This window comes from Amblyomma americanum, chromosome 1 (assembly GCF_052857255.1).
Source record: "Amblyomma americanum isolate KBUSLIRL-KWMA chromosome 1, ASM5285725v1, whole genome shotgun sequence".
Taxonomy (NCBI): domain Eukaryota; kingdom Metazoa; phylum Arthropoda; class Arachnida; order Ixodida; family Ixodidae; genus Amblyomma; species Amblyomma americanum.
In genome coordinates, this window is record NC_135497.1 from 227,645,721 (window position 1) to 227,659,313 (window position 13,593).

Here is a 13,593-nt window from a genome sequence, read left to right on the forward strand (position 1 = left end):
TAACTTTACTCAACGTTTCGGGACCAACTCGGTCCCTTCTTCAGGGGTGACTAAAGTGTGCCAGCAGCAGCAGCAGCAGCGGGTTGCTGCCCTCGCTCTCCCTTTGTTAGCACGTGGTGCAGTCCACAAACATGCGCGTAGGGGAGCGTTCCTGGAGTCCTATTCATCGCCGCCTTTGTGAGCCGGATGTGCCATGACTTCACATGTCGCCTCTTGAACAGGTTTGGCTCCGCGGCCAAGACGCTCACCTCCTCGAAGGCTATCCGGTGGTCGGCGCGCTCGCAGCGTTCGGCGAGGGGTGGGTTCAGAATTCATTAGCCGGATGTCATTTTTGTGTTGCCTTATTCTTTGGTGGAGGTTTTTGTTTCGCCGATGTATGAGGCCGGGCACTCTGAGCATGGGATTTTGTAGACGACGGCCGGTTGTTTTTCTCTGTGGACGCGGTTTTTCGGTCGTGGTTTATTGTCGGCTTATTGCGGCTTATTGTCGAAACAGGCATGTGAGCCACGTGGATTCTGTTTTCAGAGAATGCGTGCGAGTGCCTCGCTGGTTCCCCTCACATATGGAAGCACAACATTCTCGAGAGGGTGTTGACACAACGCGCGCGCGCTTCGTTGTTCCATTGTTAGCTGGTCCCCCTGTCCTTCGAGCTTGACAGCGACCAACGCGTTGAATAAAGCCACGTGTGTAGCCATTCTTCTGTAGGCCGGCGAGAACAACACCCTCTAAATACTTTCTTCAGGCCTCTCCAGGCCCTCCTTTCCACACGCGCTACGTCACGCCAAGTGTCCGGTCAGGCTGCTCACCAAGCGCGGCTCCGCTCCGCTCGGTTGTCTCCCTCGATGTGCTCGCGCTTGCCCGGGCAAGCACAGACACGAACGCAGTCTTGCAGTGAGCGTCTAGCTGCTGCTTGAGTCTTTCAGCCTGGCGTTGGGTGCATTTCCGTTCGCTCCTCGCACGGCTGTGTCTGTTTCGTGTGGCCGTTTCTTGTGTGGCGTGCGTACCTGTGCTAGCGCACGAATGGGAAACTGATTGCCTGCCGTGTAGCGAGTGCAACTTCGTGAAACATGGGCCGGTGCTGTGTTCCCGGGTGCCGCGGGAACTACCAGAATGGTCCCAAAGTACGTGTTTATTGCTTCCCAAGAGACGAAGTACGAAGAAAAGCCTGGTTGCGAGCCATTCCACGGAAGGATTTCACACCTACAGAGCATTCGAGGGTAAGACTCTGAAATATTGCTTAATAGGCGCTGGTAATTATCTTAGTTGTGAGCTGTCGCTCCCGGAAAGGCATGCTGTCTTTGTAGGCAATGATATCACTTCTTACACTTATGTATGAATTGTCCAGGAAGCATTTAGTTCTGTGGATGTGCATAAGGCTTGTGTAAAAGCTGTGTAAATATGTAAAAGCTGTTCACTATTCAGACTCTTTTTACTTAGTGTTTTAGGCAATGGAGAGTCATGGCGAATGGCCTTGCTTCATTTTCTCGTGCAGGTGTGTGAACTGCACTTCCACGCAGGCGACTTCATTACGACGTTGTCACACCAAGATGAACTGACAGGGAAAATAATAGAGGTGAAGCGTGACAGGCTACAGTTGAAGATTGATGCTGCGCCTTCTGTTTTTCCAAACTGCCCAAAATACTTGTCCTCACAACGCCTGGACGGAGTGAATCGCCAGAGACGAAAAAAGCAAGAAGGGAAAACGCTGCTTTGCAGGAGGCTATGAGGAAGTCACTTCAGTCTAATGAGCTTGAACAGAAAAGAAACAAAGTTTCATCTTACGAGGAGTTCAAATCTAAGTTGCCTGGAATCTGCAACACGAAATTCTGGACCGTTTCTGTCGATGAGCAGTGCGTTAGGTTCCTTCTCATCGAGAATGATCCTTCACCTAATGTGAAATGCGCCTTGGTAGTTCTCCCTGATCTGTCACTTTCTGTTTTCTTGAATGGAGTGAAGCTTCTGTCGCTTCCTTCAGGCAGGATTCTGCCAGCTCAAGTATGCGACACCTCCAGCCTGTCCTTGCTGCTAGAAGAACTCGAGATAGGCTTGCATAATATACCTGAGGTGACGAAAGAGTCGAAACATACTAAAGTATTGCAGTTTGTCGGTTCACTGCTTGCAGACCTCATTGAGGACAGTGATACGACGAAAGAACAGTCTTCTTTGCTGAAATTTCTGGTTGAGCAGATAGAGCTTCTCCTCGCGAAACAGCATGTGTATAGCGCAGAGCTGCTGGTATTCGCCAGTATTTTGAATTCAATTTCTCCTCACGCATATCACTTCACAAGAGCTGCATCAAGAATCATTCTGCCCCATCCTTCCACACTGCGCCGTGTTTGCTCAAATTACAAAGCTGACCCTCTTGTGGAGCAAAATCAACCGCACTGTCTCTCCTACATCCGAGAACGAGTCAAATCAATGAAAGACCACGAGAAGACAGTGACCCTGATGATCGATGAGATCCACATAAAACCATACTTCGACTACAAAGGGGGCACAATAGTAGGATCGTCGGTTCATTCAACGGAACCAGCAACAACAGCCCATGTGTTCATGGTACAATCACTCCTTTCTGCAAACAAGGACGTCATTCACATATTACCTGTGAGCAAACTGAGCGCAGAAATTTTGCACGAGCATGCTAAGAACATAATCATTAATGTTGAGAAAATGGGGCTCAAAATTATCGCTGTGATAACGGACAACAATGCTCTGAACCGCAAGATGATGTCGTTATTTGCTACAAGTCCTCAGGTGAGCATTGTCTATCCCCATCCAGCCGATAACGCTCGCCCTCTTTTCTACGTGGTCGATCCTGTGCATCTCTTGAAGTGCATTAGGAACAATTGGATTAACCAGAAAAACCTGGAACATGCCTCTATTTCCCTGAAATGGACTTGAGTGGAGCAATGCCCGAAGGGGCCTCCTCGTATGAAGCTGCTTCTTCGCAGCTGTGCGGCAGCTTTATTCTTCAGAGAAGACGTCGCTTGTGAAGGCTGCTTACAGACTGAACGCAAAAGCCGTGAATCCAACCTCAATGGAGCGGCAAAATGTAAAGCTCGCTCTCGACGTCATTAATCAGTTTGTTTCAAATGCCCTCAGGACACATGGTTCCGCGTTCAAGATTCCTCAAGCTGAGTCGACTGCTCTTTTCATTGACGTTATCCTCACATGGTGGCAAATAGTCAATGTTAAGACCCCTTGCAAAGGCCAGAGGCTAAGGGACAGCATGCAAGACCCTGTAAGGTCTGTTGATGACACACAGTTAGCTTTCCTGAGCGGCGTTGTGGACTGGTTGGACGCTTGGGCAAGAATAAACATCACCAGTGGCTCGCTGACGAAAGAGACTCACAGTGCTTTGCGACTGACATGCTATTCTCTGGTAGAACTCTCGCGCTACTGCTTAGAAGAACTTCACTTCAAGTACGTACTGCTGGGCAAATTTCAGACGATGCGCTAGAAGACCGGTTCGGCCGTTACCGCCAGCTGGCAGGATCACAGTACCACATTTCCGTGCGTCAGCTCTACGAATGTGAGAAGAAGCTTCGTCTTCAAAAACTTTTGACATTTCCACGCGAGGAAACAGAGTTTGAAGACGTAAGTGAGGATCTTGTCCCATGCAACTTTTCTGTGGCTGTCAGCGACGACGATATTACACACGCCCACTCTGACATGGATGCTATTGTCTACATTGCAGGATACGCTGCTCATGCTGCTTTAAAGAAGCTTTCATGTTCTGCTTGCTTCAGCACATTGGTGATTGAAAATCGAGAGATCGAAGCGGAAAATACTGCCATGATAGCTAACCTGTCGAGAGGAGGGCTGAAGTTTCCCCAGCCATGCACAGTTCACATGGTACTGATGACTAAACTAGTTGCAGAGAAGTTGTCTTTTGGAGCAACCTCGGAAGATTTTCTCTCCTGTAGAAATCAACGTGGTGTCGTGATTTCACAGACGATTTCCCTCCTGGACGAACACGACATTGAGACATGTGAAAATGGCCACACTGCACAAACTCTCCTGCGCTTGGTAGTACGCGTTGCAACCAACGTTGTTCTAAACAACTTTTGCAAACTAAGAAATGATGCCATACAAGACAATGCGCAGCAGAAGGCCGCAGCCCGGAAAGCAGCAACGCTTAAGAAGAAGTAAGTTTTATTCCCAAGCAATAAAAATGCTTTGCGCACACTTCATTGCTGGTGTCCTCGTCGTTTTTTATTGTAAGGGTCAGATTAGCTGTACAAATACTCAACAGCGCAACATTATTGTGAGTGTCATTATTGCTGTGTGTGAAAGCTTTAAGCAAAACACAATACAGAATAAAACTAACACAATGCGCAGTAGACGGTGTTTTTTTTTTTCAATGTTCACGAACTTCTACTTTAACAACTAGATATACGCATGTGCGGTCTGTGCGGATGGATTTTACCGCACGGCAGACATCATGTACGTGATAGAACCTAATAATTAGATGATTAATTGAAATTAACTAATCAATTTTTTATTATAATGACCAATAATGCGAAATTGGCGGCCGTATGCTAAATTGTTTATTATAAAAAACTGTATTAGCAGCTCGAACTTTCTTGACAATAAGGTGTTCTGCAATAAAAAAAATATATAAAGCAGATAAAATGATAGCCTAAGGCGCGCACAAACTAGCGAATTTCTTTCTGCAGCAACGACAAAAATGAAAATGAAGGAATCACTTATAAGGCAGCTACGTACGGCAGTACCCGAATAGTGCAGACGGGCGCGGCGCGCTGAAATCGCGGAGCGCGGGGCCTGCACGGTCCCTTGGCGTGACGTCACGCGGCCGGTGGAGAGGCCTTATCATTGAGAGGGTGTTGGGCGAGAACGTGGCCTCTGAGGGTCAGATTGAGTTTGCTCTTCTCAGGAGAGAGACGACGGATCCGTTGTGGCTAGTAGGATGGTTGGAATTAAAATTTAGGTAGCGGCCGGTATGGGTTGGCTTCCTCTAGACACTGAACTTTATATCTGCCCCTTTTCTTCTAACCCGCCGCGGTGGCTCAGTGGTTAGGGCGCTCAGCTACTGATCCAGAGTTCCCAGGTTCGAACCCGACCGCGGCGGATGCGTATCGTTGGAGGCAAAACGCTAAGGCGCCCGTTTGCTGTGCGATGTCAGTGCACGTTAAAAATTCCCAGGTGTTCGAAATTATTCCGGAGCCCTCCACTACGGCACCTCTTTCTTCCTTTCTTCTTTCACTCCCTCCTTTATCCCTTCTCTTACGGCGCGGTTCAGGTGTTCGCCGAGGTGTGAGACAGATACTTCGCCACTTCCTTTCCCCCAAAACCAATTTACCCTTTCCTGCTTATGAAGACGTCCAGGAAAGACAAAGTGTTGTTCACTTCTCGTTCCATTGTGAACTGAATAGAAGGCTCGACTGAGTTGAGGTGTGCAAGAAAATTTTCGACCTGCGATGTCTTCATAATGCAGAAACAGTCGTCAATGTAACGAAAGAAAACTTTCGTTTTTCTTGGAACGACATCAGTGCTTTCCCTTTGCTGACCTCCACCGTCAGGTTGGCAGCAGGTTGGGTGAGTCGGGCAGGTTTGGTGAGTTGGTTACGATATTCTGTGACTACAGCGCCACAATAACACTTCAGTTGGGCCTAGTTGGTGCATGGTGATACAGATGAACGATGTGCGCAAAACATTCGACGAATCACATACACGGGAGAAACACAAGGACTGGCGCAACACTAACAACTATTTTATTCTTCTCACACCAACGCATAGATATGCATTTTTCCACTCTTGCGGAAGCTAACAAAAATTCCAGTCATGCGAGATTACTGGCAGGGATGCTAGCACAAAAACTTCAATTCGGCGGGGTAAAGTGATAAGGAAGTATCGCTAACACATCCTTCAGCCTTTTTCTTAATATGGAATGCTTCGATAGCCAGCCGCCCGTGTTCGTTTCTGCTCCTGGACAGAATCGCCGTCTCATCAAATCGCGGTGCACAATTGCTGCAGTTGATAATGACAGCGCGAAGAACGGGACATAGAGGGAAGGTTGTGTCCCTGCATGTGTCCTTCTTCTAGGTCCCGTTCGTCGCGCTGTAGTCATGTAGCCATGGAAGAACGGTTATCCTTATAATTCCTATACAGTCTATCCAGAAGACAGATGACAAAAGTTCTCATTGAGACGTTGTTTCCTGTTCCGATGTATTCGCAGCAGAGTATTAAAGCGGGTGCAACGGATGTATGTTCAAGCGGCCGCAAAGATTCTTTTTTAAGCTGCGCACGTCAACCTAACCTGTCGAAACGTGGCTTCGTGAAAAAGGGACTTTTGTGACATGGTCTGTGAAATGTCACTAGTGTCAGCAGCCAGGGACTATTGGTCATTGCTTCGTGTTTTGTCGTGATGCCGTGTTTTTTTTTTAGATTATTAACAGGTCTCCAAAAGAAAGCATAGAATGATCGCTGGTGCGGGTTGCAGCGCCCACACGGAAACTTCATTTCCACAATATAAGATTCCCCGTATGCATACCACGCTTGAGTATCACAATGCCTTAGATTCTCTCCACAATGCTCATCCGACTTCCCGAAGAACCTTGCTGGACTGAAGACACGTGAGAAAAGCTTTCATACCAGAAGCAAACAAATATGGGATGTTCCGAACGAGGGCGTTATACAGAAACCAGAGCCTTCGTTTCGTTTGACGATATATACACACTAAATCATCACAGCATAAACAACCCAAACATCTTTACCGCCCCCATTAAGGTCTCTAAGTTATATTTTCTCAATCCGCACACTCTTTCTGTTCTTTGCCTAGGTGATCTTTGTCATGAGTACTCACTATTTTTTAGGTTCAGCCACGTTGCCTACATACTGCTTGACGATCGTTGACCGTTAATTACTATCTTCAATCTAGTTTGTTTGTTTCATGAGCGCAAGTATTTCTCCTGTTTTTGCTGTTTTTCATACTACATAATTTCACTATCTACATGTACGTTTGCCTTGAATGTGCACATGTTCTGCTGCTCTGCCTTCACCGGGTCTTGAGCATCTCTAAGGCTACCCTTGTAGCTTTTCACCCGAGGCCCATTTCCTGTAGTCTGGAAATAAACTTTTTTCAGTTCAACGGACTGTCAAAAAAGACATTGAGAATCCGCCCTATACTTTAAGATTTTTGCATACAGTGGAAGGCTCTAAGGTTCCGTGTGATCTTTTAGTGCTGTCCACGCGTACACATAAATGGTCGGGAAAGGAGCTGTCTATATTCGCGCGCGCAAACATATGTAGTATATACTACATATGTTTGCGCGCGCGAATATAGACCTGGTTTCAAAACTGTGCTATTTGTTGCAGGTCCTTTCGTGCTCTCGTCTCGACATTCAAAAGTTTCATCGTCTCTTCGCCGTTTTAGTTTGGCAGTCTCCTGGGAGAGTACTAAACGTGATAATTTATTTCTACGTTTGAGAAAAGGGGGTCTTTCTTTTCCACACTTGTACCTGAGGCAGGTGATGTCAAGATTTATGTTTCTACGAGATCAACGTGGCCCTTTCCTGCGAACTCTTATTCAAATGAGGCTTTCTTCGGTTTCGCCAAACTATGTTATTTCCACTGTAGACGGGATGCGATACCGTGCAAGTAGATTTTTGAAAGAAGTGGTCTTTGCTTTCCGGTTTCTAAGTGCTCGGTTCAGTTTGGAACACCTTTAAAATGTCACGCGTAAGAAATTATTAAAAGATTTGCTGGACTGTGTCTTCCCTGAGCTAATATATCGATCTCTGTATGTGGAGGTCAAGGAGGAAATGTTTTAAAAAGAGTAAGGAAAATGGTGGTGCACATGGGTGTCAAGACGTTTCACTGTTCACTGTTTGTATTTATACGCTTTTCGTTCTTCAATAAAAAAAACCAGTTGATAGTCAGCGCCTGTTTGTGCTAGTCCTTCGTCTTGTGTCCCGTTCGTGTTAGGTGGGGGGGGGGGGCGGGGGGTGTAGTAGCTTATCGGCAGACACTGACCACATCGAAGCAGCCTTTAATGAATTCTACCAGAGGCTCTTTTCATGGCATCCGGTAGACGCAGTCGCATTTAAGCATCGTTACTTGGCGCAATGCCACGGCTGGACGAAGAAAGGAAAAAGGAAATGGAACTAGCAATAACTCGGAGAAGTAGAGCACGCCATAGATGAATTAAACCTCGGAAAATCACCAATATCAGATGTATTCAGTGCGGCATTTTATAAAGAATTTAAGCATGAAATTGTCCCGGTGCTGTGTACAATGTTTAATGAAGCGTATAGAATAAACGTTTTGCCTCCGTCTTTTGGCACTTCCCATACAGTACTCATACCTAAAACTGATGATATAGAGAAATTACAATCTGTTACCGCGTATCGACCGATGGCAATCACTAATGTGGACTACAAAATTTTTATGAAGGTATTGGCGCGAAGACTGCAGACAGTGGTATCGGATATTTTTGGACCCCACCAGACATGTGGAATAAAAGGCGCTCGATTTTTTCCAATATTCACAAAGCGCGCAGTGTACTTGAACGCTGCGATGACATTAACGGGCGAGTGGCCATGCTTCAGATTGATCTCGAAAAGGTTTTTTGTTTCTTATGAGATCTTGTTTTCCGCTCTAGACCATGTGAACGTCGGTTCAGTTATCCGTGAGGGTGTAGCCCTGGCGTATCGAAGCTGCACGATTGATCGTTAACAAGTGTCTGGGGGCCCCCATTAGCGTGTAGCGTTGGGTGCGTCAGGGCTGCCTCCTCAGCCCTCTCTTATTTTGTATTTACATCGAAATGTTTTGTATGAAAATAATAGAGAACAATAGTATTAATGGCTTTCGGTTACCAGCAGCTGAAGTTAAGCTGCTGGAGTATGCTGACGACGTTGCTGTATTCACAGTTTATCAGGGGAGCATAAGCGAAGCTGTCGGGTGTGTACGCGAGTTCAGCGAAGTCACTGGTAGCGGGGTTAATTGTTCCAAATGCCTTGGACTCTGGCATGGATGGTGGCCATCCCACCCGGACCATTTCGCCAACGTACCGTGGGCGACGACCCCGGGCAAGTATTTGGGCTTTCCGCTCGATGCTTATCGTGAAGGCGAGGAGTACTGGAAAAAGCAAAGTAAAAAGCACGTGACAGAGCTAGAAAATGGAAAGGCACCAATCTCTCAATTTTCGCCAGAGCTACAGTCTGCAACCTTTTTTTATTAGCAAGCTCAGGTATGTGATGCAGGTTTTGCATTGCTCTCGGGTGAACATTCAGAAGCTACACCGGATTTTTGCCGTCTTCAACGGACTTACGAATGGGAAAGTTGCAGCCGAACAAACCTGTTCCGGCGGGTAAAAGACGGGGGCCTGGGGCTAGGGCACCTCGTTTTAAGGCAGCTGGTGAACCGTTTTTTTGTTTTTTCGCGACGTCTCAGACCCGTTCTTTCGCACCGTGTGCCAAGTGAGGCTGCGGTGATTGCTGCCGGAGGTTGTTGTTTCCACAGAAGAGCTTTCGGGTGGAATTTTTGGTTACTCAAAGGGATTGTAGCAAGTGTCAGGTTTCTTTCAGCACGTTTCTCCAGCGATTATTTGTACAAAACTAAAAGGAAAAAGTTGTACCATGACCTTTGTGATATTGTTTTCCCAGAGCCCATGTACTGGGCCTTGTACAGTGGGGGCCCGGGAGGTGATATTTTAAAAAGGGTGAAGAAAATGCAGGTGCCACCAGGAGTAAAGACCTTTTTTAAGTTACACACCGGGACACTACCAGATAATAAGTTTTTAGAGGGAATGGATTTCTTTTTACCGTGGGGATCGAACTGCTTAAATTGTAAACAACCCGAAACAGTAGACCATGTTTCTTTTTGCATTGTTGTGAAGGGGTTTATTTTTGGGATGTGTTACAAAGGACAATAAAGAGCTGCCACTTGACGCGCAGGGAATTCCTTTTTTAAGCACTGATAATGAGGATGGGGTACCATTTGATCTCATAATGCTCTTGGGCCTCCACTGTATATGGCGCTCCATAATAGCAGTCTATTATTGTGATAAAGACGCAGGACCTGCCCGAATTTATTTTCGGGAAAGACTGGACTGCTTTCTTGCCATCCAGAAAGCCGCTGCAGAGCCTACCGATTGGCTCTCGAGAGTAGAGCCGCTCTGTATGCAACTTGAATTTTAGTATGACGAAGCCAGACTCATGCTGGCTGACCACGAGAGTGTCGTATGTACATAGCGTTCTGTGTGTGTTTTTGTTGAGTGTTTTTATAGTTAAATGCTATGGCCTAAAGCCAGGCAATAAAGAAAAAAAGTATAATGGCTAGGATACCTGGCTTTCACCCAGGAGGCCCAGGTTCGATTCCCGGCGTCGGAGGGTGCGGTCTCGTGGTGTAATGGTTAGCACTCTGAATCCAGTGATCCGAGTTGAAATCTCGGTGAGACCTGAGCTTCTTTTTGGCTCATTTCTTTTTTCTTTTTACGACGCATAATGCCACCCTCTTGCTCCACCTCGTCGTGTTCCGGCGTGGTCTAGTGGCTAGGATACCTGGCTTTCACCCATGAGGCCCGGGTTCGATTCCCGGCGTCGGAAGGTGCGGTCTCATGGTGTAATGGTTAGCACTCTGGACTCTGAATCCAGCGATCCGAGTTCAAATCTCGGTGAGACCTGCACTTCTTTTTGGCTAATTTCTTTTTCTTTTTTTTACGACGCATAATGCCACCCTCTTGCTCCACCTCGTCGTGTTCCGGCGTGGTCTAGTGGCTAGGATACCTAGCTTTCACCCAGGAGGCCCGGGTTCGATTCCCGGCGTCGGAAGGTGCGGTCTCATGGTGTAATGGTTAGCGCTCTGGACTCTGAATCCAGCGATCCGAGTTGAAATCTCGGTGAGACCTGCACTTCTTTTTGGCTCATTTCTTTTTTTTTTTTTTACGACGCATAATGCCACCCTCTTGCTCCACCTCGTCGTTTTCCGGCGTGGTCTAGTGGCTAGGATACCTGGCTTTCACCCATGAGGCCCGGGTTCGATTCCCGGCGTCGGAAGGTGCGGTCTCATGGTGTAATGGTTAGCGCTCTGGACTCTGAATCCAGCGATCCGAGTTCAAATCTCGGTGAGACCTGCACTTCTTTTTGGCTAATTTCTTTTTCTTTTTTTTACGACGCATAATGCCACCCTCTTGCTCCACCTCGTCGTGTTCCGGCGTGGTCTAGTGGCTAGGATACCTAGCTTTCACCCATGAGGCCCGGGTTCGATTCCCGGCGTCGGAAGGTGCGGTCTCATGGTGTAATGGTTAGCGCTCTGGACTCTGAATCCAGCGATCCGAGTTGAAATCTCGGTGAGACCTGCACTTCTTTTTGGCTCATTTCTTTTCTTTTTTTTACGACGCATAATGCCACCCTCTTGCTCCACCTCGTCGTGTTCCGGCGTGGTCTAGTGGCTAGGATACCTGGCTTTCACCCATGAGGCCCGGGTTCGATTCCCGGCGTCGGAAGGTGCGGTCTCATGGTGTAATGGTTAGCGCTCTGGACTCTGAATCCAGCGATCCGAGTTCAAATCTCGGTGAGACCTGCACTTCTTTTTGGCTAATTTCTTTTTCTTTTTTTTACGACGCATAATGCCACCCTCTTGCTCCACCTCGTCGTGTTCCGGCGTGGTCTAGTGGCTAGGATACCTAGCTTTCACCCAGGAGGCCCGGGTTCGATTCCCGGCGTCGGAAGGTGCGGTCTCATGGTGTAATGGTTAGCGCTCTGGACTCTGAATCCAGCGATCCGAGTTGAAATCTCGGTGAGACCTGCACTTCTTTTTGGCTCATTTCTTTTTCTTTTTTTTACGACGCATAATGCCACCCTCTTGCTCCACCTCGTCGTCCTCCGGCGTGGTCTAGTGGCTAGGATACCTAGCTTTCACCCAGGAGGCCCGGGTTCGATTCCCGGCGTCGGAAGGTGCGGTCTCATGGTGTAATGGTTAGCGCTCTGGACTCTGAATCCAGCGATCCGAGTTCAAATCTCGGTGAGACCTGCACTTCTTTTTGGCTCATTTCTTTTTCTTTTTTTTACGACGCATAATGCCACCCTCTTGCTCCACCTCGTCGTCCTCCGGCGTGGTCTAGTGGCTAGGATACCTAGCTTTCACCCAGGAGGCCCGGGTTCGATTCCCGGCGTCGGAAGGTGCGGTCTCATGGTGTAATGGTTAGCGCTCTGGACTCTGAATCCAGCGATCCGAGTTGAAATCTCGGTGAGACCTGCACTTCTTTTTGGCTCATTTCTTTTTCTTTTTTTTACGACGCATAATGCCACCCTCTTGCTCCACCTCGTCGTCCTCCGGCGTGGTCTAGTGGCTAGGATACCTGGCTTTCACCCAGGAGGCCCGGGTTCGATTCCCGGCGTCGGAAGGTGCGGTCTCATGGTGTAATGGTTAGCGCTCTGGACTCTGAATCCACCGATCCGAGTTCAAATCTCGGTGAGACCTGCACTTCTTTTTGGCTAATTTCTTTTTCTTTTTTTTACGACGCATAATGCCACCCTCTTGCTCCACCTCGTCGTCCTCCGGCGTGGTCTAGTGGCTAGGATACCTGGCTTTCACCCAGGAGGCCCGGGTTCGATTCCCGGCGTCGGAAGGTGCGGTCTCATGGTGTAATGGTTAGCGCTCTGGACTCTGAATCCAGCGATCCGAGTTCAAATCTCGGTGAGACCTGCACTTCTTTTTGGCTCATTTCTTTTTCTTTTTTTACGACGCATAATGCCACCCTCTTGCTCCACCTCGTCGTCCTCCGGCGTGGTCTAGTGGCTAGGATACCTGGCTTTCACCCAGGAGGCCCGGGTTCGATTCCCGGCGTCGGAAGGTGCGGTCTCATGGTGTAATGGTTAGCGCTCTGGACTCTGAATCCAGCGATCCGAGTTCAAATCTCGGTGAGACCTGCACTTCTTTTTGGCTCATTTCTTTTTCTTTTTTTTACGACGCATAATGCCACCCTCTTGCTCCACCTCGTCGTCCTCCGGCGTGGTCTAGTGGCTAGGATACCTAGCTTTCACCCAGGAGGCCCGGGTTCGATTCCCGGCGTCGGAAGGTGCGGTCTCATGGTGTAATGGTTAGCGCTCTGGACTCTGAATCCAGCGATCCGAGTTGAAATCTCGGTGAGACCTGCACTTCTTTTTGGCTCATTTCTTTTTCTTTTTTTTACGACGCATAATGCCACCCTCTTGCTCCACCTCGTCGTCCTCCGGCGTGGTCTAGTGGCTAGGATACCTGGCTTTCACCCAGGAGGCCCGGGTTCGATTCCCGGCGTCGGAAGGTGCGGTCTCATGGTGTAATGGTTAGCGCTCTGGACTCTGAATCCACCGATCCGAGTTCAAATCTCGGTGAGACCTGCACTTCTTTTTGGCTAATTTCTTTTTCTTTTTTTTACGACGCATAATGCCACCCTCTTGCTCCACCTCGTCGTCCTCCGGCGTGGTCTAGTGGCTAGGATACCTAGCTTTCACCCAGGAGGCCCGGGTTCGATTCCAGGCGTCGGAAGGTGCGGTCTCATGGTGTAATGGTTAGCGCTCTGGACTCTGAATCCAGCGATCCGAGTTCAAATCTCGGTGAGACCTGCACTTCTTTTTGGCTAATTTCTTT

The 13,593-nt window shown here is 48.1% G+C and overlaps 28 non-coding genes across 28 annotated transcripts; all 28 read left to right on the forward strand.

Moving 5' to 3' along the window:
• The first annotated feature begins 10,496 nt into the window (after positions 1-10,496).
• TRNAE-UUC (transfer RNA glutamic acid (anticodon UUC)) lies at positions 10,497-10,568 on the forward strand. Its single transcript has one exon. It is a non-coding gene; the product is annotated as a tRNA-Glu (tRNA).
• A 5-nt stretch (positions 10,569-10,573) lies between these two features.
• Positions 10,574-10,645, forward strand: TRNAQ-CUG (transfer RNA glutamine (anticodon CUG)). Its single transcript has one exon. It is a non-coding gene; the product is annotated as a tRNA-Gln (tRNA).
• Positions 10,646-10,721: 76 nt separating this feature from the next.
• TRNAE-UUC (transfer RNA glutamic acid (anticodon UUC)) lies at positions 10,722-10,793 on the forward strand. The gene has a single exon. It is a non-coding gene; the product is annotated as a tRNA-Glu (tRNA).
• Positions 10,794-10,798: 5 nt separating this feature from the next.
• Positions 10,799-10,870, forward strand: TRNAQ-CUG (transfer RNA glutamine (anticodon CUG)). Its single transcript has one exon. It is a non-coding gene; the product is annotated as a tRNA-Gln (tRNA).
• A 76-nt stretch (positions 10,871-10,946) lies between these two features.
• On the forward strand, positions 10,947-11,018 carry TRNAE-UUC (transfer RNA glutamic acid (anticodon UUC)). Its single transcript has one exon. It is a non-coding gene; the product is annotated as a tRNA-Glu (tRNA).
• Positions 11,019-11,023: 5 nt separating this feature from the next.
• TRNAQ-CUG (transfer RNA glutamine (anticodon CUG)) lies at positions 11,024-11,095 on the forward strand. The gene has a single exon. It is a non-coding gene; the product is annotated as a tRNA-Gln (tRNA).
• Positions 11,096-11,171: 76 nt separating this feature from the next.
• TRNAE-UUC (transfer RNA glutamic acid (anticodon UUC)) lies at positions 11,172-11,243 on the forward strand. The gene has a single exon. It is a non-coding gene; the product is annotated as a tRNA-Glu (tRNA).
• A 5-nt stretch (positions 11,244-11,248) lies between these two features.
• Positions 11,249-11,320, forward strand: TRNAQ-CUG (transfer RNA glutamine (anticodon CUG)). The gene has a single exon. It is a non-coding gene; the product is annotated as a tRNA-Gln (tRNA).
• A 75-nt stretch (positions 11,321-11,395) lies between these two features.
• Positions 11,396-11,467, forward strand: TRNAE-UUC (transfer RNA glutamic acid (anticodon UUC)). The gene has a single exon. It is a non-coding gene; the product is annotated as a tRNA-Glu (tRNA).
• Positions 11,468-11,472: 5 nt separating this feature from the next.
• TRNAQ-CUG (transfer RNA glutamine (anticodon CUG)) lies at positions 11,473-11,544 on the forward strand. Its single transcript has one exon. It is a non-coding gene; the product is annotated as a tRNA-Gln (tRNA).
• A 76-nt stretch (positions 11,545-11,620) lies between these two features.
• On the forward strand, positions 11,621-11,692 carry TRNAE-UUC (transfer RNA glutamic acid (anticodon UUC)). Its single transcript has one exon. It is a non-coding gene; the product is annotated as a tRNA-Glu (tRNA).
• A 5-nt stretch (positions 11,693-11,697) lies between these two features.
• On the forward strand, positions 11,698-11,769 carry TRNAQ-CUG (transfer RNA glutamine (anticodon CUG)). Its single transcript has one exon. It is a non-coding gene; the product is annotated as a tRNA-Gln (tRNA).
• A 76-nt stretch (positions 11,770-11,845) lies between these two features.
• Positions 11,846-11,917, forward strand: TRNAE-UUC (transfer RNA glutamic acid (anticodon UUC)). Its single transcript has one exon. It is a non-coding gene; the product is annotated as a tRNA-Glu (tRNA).
• A 5-nt stretch (positions 11,918-11,922) lies between these two features.
• Positions 11,923-11,994, forward strand: TRNAQ-CUG (transfer RNA glutamine (anticodon CUG)). Its single transcript has one exon. It is a non-coding gene; the product is annotated as a tRNA-Gln (tRNA).
• A 76-nt stretch (positions 11,995-12,070) lies between these two features.
• Positions 12,071-12,142, forward strand: TRNAE-UUC (transfer RNA glutamic acid (anticodon UUC)). Its single transcript has one exon. It is a non-coding gene; the product is annotated as a tRNA-Glu (tRNA).
• Positions 12,143-12,147: 5 nt separating this feature from the next.
• Positions 12,148-12,219, forward strand: TRNAQ-CUG (transfer RNA glutamine (anticodon CUG)). The gene has a single exon. It is a non-coding gene; the product is annotated as a tRNA-Gln (tRNA).
• Positions 12,220-12,295: 76 nt separating this feature from the next.
• TRNAE-UUC (transfer RNA glutamic acid (anticodon UUC)) lies at positions 12,296-12,367 on the forward strand. Its single transcript has one exon. It is a non-coding gene; the product is annotated as a tRNA-Glu (tRNA).
• Positions 12,368-12,372: 5 nt separating this feature from the next.
• On the forward strand, positions 12,373-12,444 carry TRNAQ-CUG (transfer RNA glutamine (anticodon CUG)). The gene has a single exon. It is a non-coding gene; the product is annotated as a tRNA-Gln (tRNA).
• A 76-nt stretch (positions 12,445-12,520) lies between these two features.
• Positions 12,521-12,592, forward strand: TRNAE-UUC (transfer RNA glutamic acid (anticodon UUC)). The gene has a single exon. It is a non-coding gene; the product is annotated as a tRNA-Glu (tRNA).
• Positions 12,593-12,597: 5 nt separating this feature from the next.
• TRNAQ-CUG (transfer RNA glutamine (anticodon CUG)) lies at positions 12,598-12,669 on the forward strand. Its single transcript has one exon. It is a non-coding gene; the product is annotated as a tRNA-Gln (tRNA).
• A 75-nt stretch (positions 12,670-12,744) lies between these two features.
• TRNAE-UUC (transfer RNA glutamic acid (anticodon UUC)) lies at positions 12,745-12,816 on the forward strand. Its single transcript has one exon. It is a non-coding gene; the product is annotated as a tRNA-Glu (tRNA).
• Positions 12,817-12,821: 5 nt separating this feature from the next.
• On the forward strand, positions 12,822-12,893 carry TRNAQ-CUG (transfer RNA glutamine (anticodon CUG)). The gene has a single exon. It is a non-coding gene; the product is annotated as a tRNA-Gln (tRNA).
• Positions 12,894-12,969: 76 nt separating this feature from the next.
• On the forward strand, positions 12,970-13,041 carry TRNAE-UUC (transfer RNA glutamic acid (anticodon UUC)). Its single transcript has one exon. It is a non-coding gene; the product is annotated as a tRNA-Glu (tRNA).
• A 5-nt stretch (positions 13,042-13,046) lies between these two features.
• On the forward strand, positions 13,047-13,118 carry TRNAQ-CUG (transfer RNA glutamine (anticodon CUG)). Its single transcript has one exon. It is a non-coding gene; the product is annotated as a tRNA-Gln (tRNA).
• A 76-nt stretch (positions 13,119-13,194) lies between these two features.
• Positions 13,195-13,266, forward strand: TRNAE-UUC (transfer RNA glutamic acid (anticodon UUC)). The gene has a single exon. It is a non-coding gene; the product is annotated as a tRNA-Glu (tRNA).
• A 5-nt stretch (positions 13,267-13,271) lies between these two features.
• On the forward strand, positions 13,272-13,343 carry TRNAQ-CUG (transfer RNA glutamine (anticodon CUG)). Its single transcript has one exon. It is a non-coding gene; the product is annotated as a tRNA-Gln (tRNA).
• Positions 13,344-13,419: 76 nt separating this feature from the next.
• Positions 13,420-13,491, forward strand: TRNAE-UUC (transfer RNA glutamic acid (anticodon UUC)). Its single transcript has one exon. It is a non-coding gene; the product is annotated as a tRNA-Glu (tRNA).
• Positions 13,492-13,496: 5 nt separating this feature from the next.
• TRNAQ-CUG (transfer RNA glutamine (anticodon CUG)) lies at positions 13,497-13,568 on the forward strand. The gene has a single exon. It is a non-coding gene; the product is annotated as a tRNA-Gln (tRNA).
• Positions 13,569-13,593: the final 25 nt, after the last annotated feature.